The sequence below is a fragment of the Microtus ochrogaster genome, unplaced genomic scaffold, assembly GCF_000317375.1.
Source record: "Microtus ochrogaster isolate Prairie Vole_2 unplaced genomic scaffold, MicOch1.0 UNK16, whole genome shotgun sequence".
Lineage (NCBI taxonomy): Eukaryota > Metazoa > Chordata > Mammalia > Rodentia > Cricetidae > Microtus > Microtus ochrogaster.
Window position 1 is genome coordinate 5,887,841 of NW_004949114.1, and position 10,478 is coordinate 5,898,318.

A 10,478-nucleotide genomic window follows, 5' to 3' on the forward strand; every position below is an offset into this window, starting at 1 on the left:
ACAAGAACAGGCTCCCGAGGAAGACAGGAGTCCCCAGCTGGCCACCAGTCACCAGATGGACACAGGCATTCCACCTCAAGGAGGGAGAGACACCATGGAGACAGAGCCAGCCTGGACAGTGACAGCGAAGGTTCTTCAGAAGTCACAGTTGGGCACAGGCATTCTTCTGTGAAACAGCGGCATACTAGATCTAATTCAGGTGATCATAGGGAATCCTCAGAGTACGACCAAGGTGGAGACAATTCAGGTCTTTCCTCAAAACGTCTTGAGTTTACTTATTCACCGAGGTATTATTACTACCACTAAAGATCCAATGTCGTGGAATCAACGGAACAAAAGTATAAAATCACCTCATTTTTGGATAGCTGTCTTTTTCGTAGTTTCGCCTTAGTCCTTTCCTTTTTTCTTTTTCTTTTTCATTTTTCTTACTTTTTTTTTTTTGTTGCCTGATTGGTTGGTTGGTTTGGTTTGGTTGGTTACAGGGTTTTAGTTTTATGCATTTAGACTTTTTAATCCGTGCTTTTTTCTTTTCATTTTGCGAGATTTTGAAATCTAGTTCAGGTTTTATTATTTAGAACATTTATGGTATGGGGAATTTAATTTTAATGGTATGAATATTTGGTGCAAGATTAAGTTTATTTACCTTAAAATGTTTTATTTTAAATTTTTTAAATCTGGATATTAATTTTTGCCCATAACTTGAAAAATATAACAAAACCCCAAGGCCGTCTATTTGTGGCCCTAATCCTCTGCCTGCAATCAGAATTTAGAATATCTGCCCATTTGGATTTGCCTTTTCTTAAGCAATTGTTTAAATTACAATAGACGTATTGACTCAACACAGTAACCTCTATGATAAATGAAAAATAAATAATTGGCCATCTAATATACTTTGCCTCTTTCATTCTTTCTTTTCATAAATTTGAAGACTTCTCTCTGTGTGTCATAACTACATCTTTTCATCATTATAGAAAAAGTTGGATAACCATATAGAAATGTCTGTGTTGCAATGGTAAACTAAAAAATTTAAACATACCCATGTATTACCCCATGGAATCACTACTCCTTTGGTGTTTACCACCTTACCAAGCAAAACAGCTTTGTTAAGAATAGGAAATCATATATCCATATAATAATTATCTATGTCAAACCAAAATCACAGGACTCTTTGAAGAAAGAACAAGGTTATTCCTTCCAAAGAACATGGCAGACCCCCAGTGGGAGTAGAGATAGGGCCTGGTGCTCAGTTCCAGAGGGAAGGAAGAGAACAAGGGCTCTCTGCCCTGGTAGGAAATACCGTCATGTTTGTTATCAGGATATGGGTCAGGGGAGAGTAAAGAACTGGGTAAGATATGCACAAGATTCTTTCATGAAAAACTACATCTTTCCATCAAAACTGGAGTGGGATTTTTATCCCCAAATAACAAACTGGAGACATCTATAGGCACACCTCCTCAATTTGCAGATGAGTTTGTCACACAAATAACTTCTGTCAAGACAAATATACAGACATCAAGTCTCCAAGTTCTGAGTCTGGTGGTTTTATAACAGTATACATAAAAACTATCTTTCTTGCACTTTTACTGAAATGAGTCATGCTGAACTGAGACTGACTGTCGAAACTGAAATGATCTTTAGTGGAGACAGGTACTGAATCAAAGGCAGCAAGCAGCTCCGTGTTCTATTTAGTCTTGCTTCATGTTCTATTGGATCTGCAAAGACGGAAATGCTGTCCCCATATAAAACTGTAAAACTGCATAATCCTTAAGTTGCCAGACCTGATAACTTAGCAATGATACCACAGAAAGATCGAGTTTATCCAGTTCCTTCAGGCAGCCCTTCTATACATTTAGTTAGGCCTACATACGGGGCTAGAAGTATAAAGCTACGAGCTAACAGTACAGACCTGGACTGCCCAAGGTAGATGTGTTGATGGACAATATAACAGAGACACAGAGATATGTGTTCTATACAAAAATGAACTCTAAATTTTCTGACACAGCCACAGTCAGCTGAAATTGCTTTCTTCTGTATTCCTGCCCACTCAATGGATTACATTGCCAGAATATCCTTTTTGTCCGTTGACATAAAATTAGTTTGCCGAAAAGGATGAAACAAGGTTCACTAGAAGCATAAGTTCTATCCTCTTGTCTTCATAAAACATTGTCCCTCTTCTTAGTTGACGAACTCTTCAAAGAAAATGATCAGGATCACAAAGACCTAGTAGGTGCATGGAAAACAGTCAGAATTGGACCTGGTATTCATTTAACTATTATTTGGGTCAAAGTTTTGGGCATGAGTTAAATAAGATGAAGAATAAAATATTGAGAAAATAGGCCATTAAAGGTCTGCCCATAGTTAAACAACAAGCATATGGCAGGTACAAGATTTGAAACCTGGAAACATGCAGTTCAGTAGGAGTTCCTAATATGTAGAAACCCTGACTTTAATCCCCAGTACAGGAAACAAAAGCAAAACCAAAGAAAATATGCATTTATCTGAAGATGATATCTTTGTGCTAAGCACAGTGGTGTTTGCCTGGAACTCCAGTACTTTGGAGGCAGAAGCAAAGACAGTGTGTTCAAGGTGAATCTGGACTATATTTCAAAGCTCCAGACCATCAGGGATATACATGAATAATACCTTGCCTCAAATTAAAAAGAATAATAATACAAAGACGTCCAAACCTAATTCTGTATTTCAAGTCATAGTTCTATCACTAAGAAGTATTATCAACATTCAAAGAGACCAGAAAAATCAAATGAACAGAAAAATGAAATATAGCCATTGCTTTGGTATCTTGAAATCTATGATACTAGGAAGAGGCATTTCTATAGAGAAGCAGGATACACGGAAATTATTGGAAAGGTTAGGAATGAATGGCTGCCAATGAACCAGATACAATGAATATAAACGACTCCTATGAGAAAGCACAAAAAGCTACTACCTAAGCAAATCATTCAGGTTTCTCACATCTACCAGAGTGCTCGCCTGTGTGAATCTGTAGTGTGAATCCACATTCATCAGAGTGCCTGTGTGGAGCTGTGGTGTGAGTCTACATCCATCAGAGTTACCCTGTGTGTGGATCTGTGGAGTGAATCCATATCCATCAGAGTGCTGGCCTGTGTGGAGCTGTGGTGTGAATCCACATCCATCAGAATGCTGGTCTCTATGGATCTGTGGTGTGAATCCACATCCATCAGAGTGCTGGCCTATGTGGAGCTGTGGTGTGAATCCACATCCATCAGAGTGTTGCCCTGTGTATGGATCTGTGGGGTGAATCCACATCCATCAGAATGCTTCCCTAGCAGATATGTGGGATGAGGATAAGGTAGTTTTCAAGAACTACCTTCTGAGAATTAACAAGAGGCCAGATGATGGGAAGCCAAAGTTCAAGGCTAGACCTCCCTTCCCCAGATTTCTAAAGAATAAATAGCAAATTAAAATAACATGTGCTGAGTATATCATTCAATGTTTTGATATGTGTATCCAATGTGAAACAATCACTATACCTAGCTAAGTTTAATAGATCAATTACCTCACATAGTTAACTCTTCTGGATGTGTATGTGGTGACATTGAGATCTAGCCTCTTAAGAAGTTTCAAAACACAACACATAATTATTAACTATAGCTAACACATTGTACATTGTCTCCAGTAATCACTCCTCTGGTAAGAGAAGGGTTTAACCTTTTGTTCAACAGATTTTTTCCCTACACTCTTAACCCTGGTAGCACTATTCTACTCACTTTGTTTTCATGAGTTTGACTTTTTTTAGATTCCACATATGTGAATCATGCAATATTTTTCTCTCTGTGTCTGACTTAGAATTATGCCCTCTAGGTTCACCTATATTGCGGCAAATCACAAACCACCCTTAATATTAAGGTTGACTAATATTTCATTGAGTATACAATCAGGAATCCATTAACAACAAGATATATTTTGAAAAATTTCTCATTAAGAAATACTGCCATTCCATGAACATCTCAGAGTACATAACAAACCTAAAAGGTAGAGATCAACCACTTGACATGGCCTGTTGAGGCAATCAAGTAAACATGAAATGTATAAGGTGTTGCCAACATTGTATGTCATACTGTTTTACACTAACAACGAAAATGTGATAGGTGAAATATATACACTAGAAATACAGTCACTTATTATCATTATAAGGTATTATATACTGTACATGATTGCATGTGCTTTTTGGAGATATGGTATATATGCAGGCTTTTGTAGATATATGCACATGCATATATGAACTCATGTGCACATGTATGTGTGGGCCAAAGGTAGTTGAGTGAATCCTCAATGACTAGTTTTTGAGATAGCTAGAGCTCACCAACTAACTAGACTTTCTGTCTAATGAGCCCCAGGAATCCACCTGTCTCTACTTCCCTGAGCTATAACAAATCCACACTGTCACGGTCAGCTTTTACATGGTTGTTTGGATCCAAATCAAGATCCTCATGTTTGTACAACAGGCCTTTTACTCCCTTGTGCTATACCTTTTCATAACTGGCCAGAACAGTAGGCTCATTTGTACTAGTACAATCACAGGCACACGAATGATTCATTGTGCTACAAAATTATGATGGCTCCAATGTCACTGGGTGACAGGAAATTTTCAGTTCTATTATATTCTGACATGATCACCACCATATATGTAATTTATGGGTATAAATAAGGGAATGATAACCACTTACAAATAAGATGTACATATTCAAGCAAGTAGAGGACATGGGAACAAAATAAATAAATTACAGTCATACTGCACACTATTATCAGAGTGTTTCTAATATTAGAAAGAAGTTTGTGGCTTATAAGTTAACAAATAATTTACATATATAACTTCATAAGAAAATAAACAAAATCATCCTTAGCACTTTGTGAAGCTAACTTTCCATTGGTTTCTATTGCTCTCAAGAACTAATAGCTTCTTCCCAGTACATTTCCAGCCTACCATAGAGGAAGAGGATGGACAAGAAACAGTAACTGATGTTCAGGTACAGGCAGCCTAGTCAGTGTGTAAAGGCCATGGTGCTACTATCTCACTATGACCAGAGGTTCTCCCTTTATCCTACATTATCTCCCTACCACAGACACTGGCTATATGTCAGACATACCCTACACATCTTCTATTAGAAAGCTAAGGATGTGTATTATATTGGCCAGACTCTAGGAAATGTGGTTGTTGTATGGTTCACCATATAACATGTTTCATCCTATTCTTTAGAAGAACAATATTAAGCATTTAATAATTTTATTCTGTTCTAGATATTGTAGTCATAAAGATTGGAGAGAGAGACTGTTCTTTCAAGGGCTTGCCGAACAGACCATTCTTGGTGGTATAAAGTATAGTGTGACCAGTTGATCATATTATTGGTAGGAAACAATAGTCCAGACCACTTCCTCTGAACTTGGAAGACATAGTCTAAGCCTTGCAACTTTAGGAAGCATGTGGTCAGTCTCTACAAATGTCTGGAAATGTGTTAACTTGGGGAGAAGAGTATCTGAGAGGTTTGCTTAAACATCTTGTATAAAATCCCAAAGACAAAAAAGGTGACGAGAAACTGTTAGTAATTCCTTACAGCCAGCATATAAGATGCATGTGAGTGACGCAGCCTGATAGCTCTGAATACACAGAAACCAGATCAAAATTACCTCTGAAAATGACTCCCCAGAGTTTGGTCTCTATTATCCCATACAAAGAAACAACAAGGTGTTTTGGTAGAGATGTGACATGATCAGATTGGAATTTTTAAAATATTAGTTGGTGAAAGGCAGAAAAGGGATGTGACCAAGTGGTAAGATGGCTGGTAAGGTAGCCATTGTACTACCTAGCCAAATTCTGGACACCGTGATCACACAAGTTAAAAAAATCTTAGATGATCTCTCCAATCTCTGGTTAGCATTTCTAAGTATATAAATCATGTATAAAATATATAAATACCTTAATAAATTAATATACTTTACTGGAACTTAATGAGAAGTCTAAACTTGAACCAATGGTTCACATGCTTCAACCCACGGTAAGTTAACGCATCCATAAGTTCAAATCTAGACTACAGATAGCTTTTTTATGTAAATTGACATGTTACAGTGAATGTTGCAGATATGGTCTAATTGGATAACCTCATATGAAACTCAGAAAACTGATTATCTTCAAAACTGTAAGACATCAGGGAATAGTCTCCTGAAGACAGACCATCAAGTAACACTGCCACCTACAGGCTGAATAGATAAGGATCTGTTCATTTGGTCCTGACAGTCTTCTCCAAACATGTAAGAAAAATGCCTTAGTTGTTTAGAACATCTACCTGCCTGTTTCCCTTAGGCATGTGGCTAAATGCCACCTCCCATCATTGTGGGAATAATGTACTGAATAAATATACTGAAGTTCCCCTCATCACTACTAATGCTCACTTCACTCTGCAGTCAGTCAGAAGAGCTTGAAGTTAGTGACATTACTGTGAAGGTCCACAAACATCAGTCCAAGGCTTAGGCATGTACATAGGCACAGAAAACACAAATGCGTTATAGAAGGATGGGGTGGGATGGGAAGGGGACTCAGTGTGAGAAGGCTTAGAAAAAGAAAGTTAAGGAGATGGGAAGAGAAGGAAAGAAAAGAAAAGAGGAGAGGAAAAGGATGGGAGAAGAGAAAAAAGGGAGTAGGGGGAAATATGGAAGAAGGGGAAACAAAGACTATGGAACGGGGTTTTGATCCTACTTAATGTTCTGGCTTTGTGGGAGCCTAGCCAGTTTGGATGTTCACCTTCCTGGATATGGACGGAGGGGGGAGGACCTTGGACTTTCCACAGGGCAGGGAACCCTGACTGCTCTTTGGACTGGAGAGGGAGGGGGAAAGGAGTGGGGGGAGGGGGAGAAGGGTGGGAGGAGGGGGAGGGGAATGGGAGGCGGGGAAACTTTTTTTTTCCTTTTTTTCAATAAAAAAAGAAAGAAAGAAAGAAAGAAAGAAAGAAAGAAAGAAAGAAAGAAGGGGAAAGGAAGGGGATGGAAGAAGAACTCTGTGTGGGGAAAAGTAAAATTTCCCTTCAGCTCTAGAGAATAAATTTAATGAGGGTGTGAATTTTAGTGCAGGTTTCCACAGCACATACACTACATTTGAAGCCACACAGAGAATACTAGCATGGCTCCTGCCCAAGGATGACATGAGAATTCATGAATCATTCCATATTTTTAACTAAGCTGCAAATGAACCAACGTCCTCAACACAAAAGCTGACTAATTTTTGAGACAGGGTCTCTCTGTCTAGCCTTGTAAATGTTAACTCGATTAGTGAAATAACCAGGCCAGCTTGAAGATAAACAATTATATTTTACTTATTATAAGGGAAAACTCACACCATGAGGATGAGAAGTCCAAGCTTCCTGGGTCCTGCAGGAATCACCTAGAGAGAGTGAGCACCTTGTCTGTCCCAGTTTTTCTTCCTGGGCTCCAGGGAGCCACGCCTTAATTAGGTTCCACTTCTTAGAGGTGATTGGTTAACAAAGCTTCCCCTATCACCTCCCCCTTCTGTCTAAACAAGATCGACCCAAACCCAATACAATTATATACAATAGGAACAGATACAAAATATAAAATTACAAACAATATAAGTAATATTAAGCCAAGGAACATATAACAAAAGTTTTAATAAACATTCTATTGCATTGGAAATAAGCTTGGCTAAATAATGAGAAAGGTAAAGACAACTATCTAATCTTCAACCCCATCAAAGATCTAAGAAGGGAAACAATATTACTTGACTGCAGGAAGTGCAATTAAGCAGCTTCCAAAATGTGCAACAAATGACAGAGACAATTGGCTACCTGGGCAATCACCCAAAGTCTCATTTGCAATGTTGAAGCAACCCACTTTGGCTAAGGCCTAAAATGACTGACAGACCATTTTCAAAAGCAAGAAACTTCAAAACTGTCTTACCTGGTCTTGGCAGGATTTGACAGTCCTGTTTTATCAATTTACGGACACTATGTATCTTTGTCAGTGGTTGAGGTATGGGCATTTCTTTGCCCAAAAGCCAGTTCTGCCAAGAAGAAAACAAGTTCCAGGTGGAGTGCCTTCGGTGCTCAACATTCTTCAGTGCTGCCAGGAGCAATTATGTCTCACTTCAACAGAACACTGAGTTATTTAAATGCCATTTTCTACAGCTCTTTTAAGTGGTTGAAGATTATCTATCTATGCAGAATATAATCTCTGTGTATCTAAAGAACCTGATAAGTTTAACTATAAGTATGACAAACATAGATGACTATTGATCTATAATTCTTAATACCTATATAACTTAAGACAATAAACAACTTGCAATAAATGAGGATAATGACCTCCAAATGTAAATAATGTATAATATCTTGATCAGAGGTATAAATGTACACTGCAATATTGTAAATATATATCAATATATTAAAAATGTTTTAAACAGAGTTAGAAGCATGCATGTATACAATATTCAATATAGTTTAACTTTTATCAATATACAAGAATCTATACCAATGTAATTGTCTATAAATAATAACTCACAAGTATTCACTCCATTATTCACTATTATTATTAGTGTGAGTAAACTCATACCAATCTATTATCCCATCCAATTTTCCCTTTTTTTTTAAGGGATCCATGAGTCTATAAAATTCCTCCCCGAACCCTCAACCGTATACCAATTATAATCAACCCTTAAATGAAGTCCCTAACCCTGGGGATAAACTTTGTTGGGAGAGGGGATGTCATCTTCTAGAATTACTTCAAGCTCATGGGGGCAACATTCTTTCTACAGGATCCTGTGAAAGTAAAATGATGGTTAAGTTTCAGGATTAATGTCTGGTATGATTGCAAATAGTCTCTGAGTATTTTGTGAAGGTCTGGTCAGAATGTTGTAAAAGTGTGCACCATTTCAGCTAACCAAGTTGGAACCATCTTGTGCAGCTGGTACCCAAAACAGGTCTTGTAGTAGTGCTATCAGCATCATGATGTCATATCAACCAGGTGAAGTTGTTGTTGTGGGGCCCCATCTTCTTCCTGGAAACTTCAAAAATTACTGCAGGAAAATTCATTGTTCATTGTGGAAAACTTAAGCATTATTTATATAGACTATATATTGTATTGTATATATACAATATATAGTCTATATATACAGACATATATCGTCAATGAAAGGTATGATAAAGACAAAAATAGACATGAAGAAAAGTGAAGATTTTTTCTGATTCTTTTTTCTTTCTGTCCCATATCATGGCTTCTGACACGAGACAGAAACTCTGGGCTTTTCTCTTAACAACAGGCTTGTAATTAAAGAGGTACCAAGCCAGTGTCCAACTCCAAAACCAGCTCTATATATTTATAAATATAAATATATACATTTTATATGTATATATAAATGTATATTCTCAACATCTATACTTATGGAACATATTCAGTTTTCTTGATGATCCTTATTGGATAGTTATTTTTCCAACTGTTAGTAATCAAACATTCAGGGTCCCTTGAATTTTTTGAAGATGAGTGTTTTCCTGCAAAGACAAGAACAGAACACTGCCCTCATCCTATATGTTTTTCTTACCACCTGTATGGTTACCACCATTGTGGATGAGCTGTCATTTCTCTTTTTCAAGAGGTTTCTCCTCTTCAAACCGAATCTTTATTAATTTTGATGGTGTGCATAATTTTTTTCTTTTCCTGTGGAAACAAAAGCAAAACCCCTTCCCCAATGCAGCACCTCTCCTGGCTTTCATTGTGAGGTCAGCAAGCCTTTTAAATAAACTGGTTGATTTAATTCAGAAGACTTTTCCATTATCCATGACTTTCTGCTGCTGGACTTCCATGCATTCTCATGGCATGAGTTTCCCCTTATAATAAGTAAAAATAAAATTGTTTATCATCAAGCTGGCCTGGCTATTTCATGAATCGAGTTAACATTTACAGTTGGCAGCCCAGAATGGCCAACTAACTCCATGTAAAACCTAAGAAGGGATATACTCCCAGCATACTGCCTCTCTCTTCCTACCCCACCCAACTTGCATCCAGAACCCTCCCCCCTTTCTGCCTCCCTTCCCTCTTGGGGTGCTGGGGCCTAATCCTGAGGGCAACCTAGCGGGCTGGAGCTCCTTTGTTTCAATAGCCTGCCTGCAGCAAGCAAGGTAGGCGCTTTGTTTACGAGCTACCCAACCAGCACAGAGATCTGATCTCAGCACCAGGAGAGCCATCATTGGGGTGAGTTTGGGACCCGCGGCAGCAGCTCAGGACAGGGAACTCAGACTTTCCTCATCCTCCCTATACTTCCTGGGCTTCCTCTCTTAAGGAGAGAGGAGGAGGGTGAGTCGGGGAGGGGAATGGAAGGAGGGGAGGAAGTGTAAATTTTTGAGTAGAAAAAAATTTTAAAAAAGTATAAGTCACCGACCCAGGCCAGCTGGCCTTGGTGAGTTCCCGATAGAACATCCCCATTGCTGAACATAGTGGAC

The 10,478-nt window shown here is 38.3% G+C and overlaps 1 protein-coding gene and 1 non-coding gene across 2 annotated transcripts in view; both read left to right on the forward strand.

Moving 5' to 3' along the window:
• The window catches only part of Flg (filaggrin), a 37,644-nt gene that overhangs the window by 5,461 nt on the left and 21,705 nt on the right, over window positions 1-10,478 (forward strand). The window lies entirely within an intron of this gene.
• LOC113458378 lies at window positions 7,099-7,205 on the forward strand. The gene has a single exon (XR_003378750.1). It is a non-coding gene; the product is annotated as a U6 spliceosomal RNA (small nuclear RNA).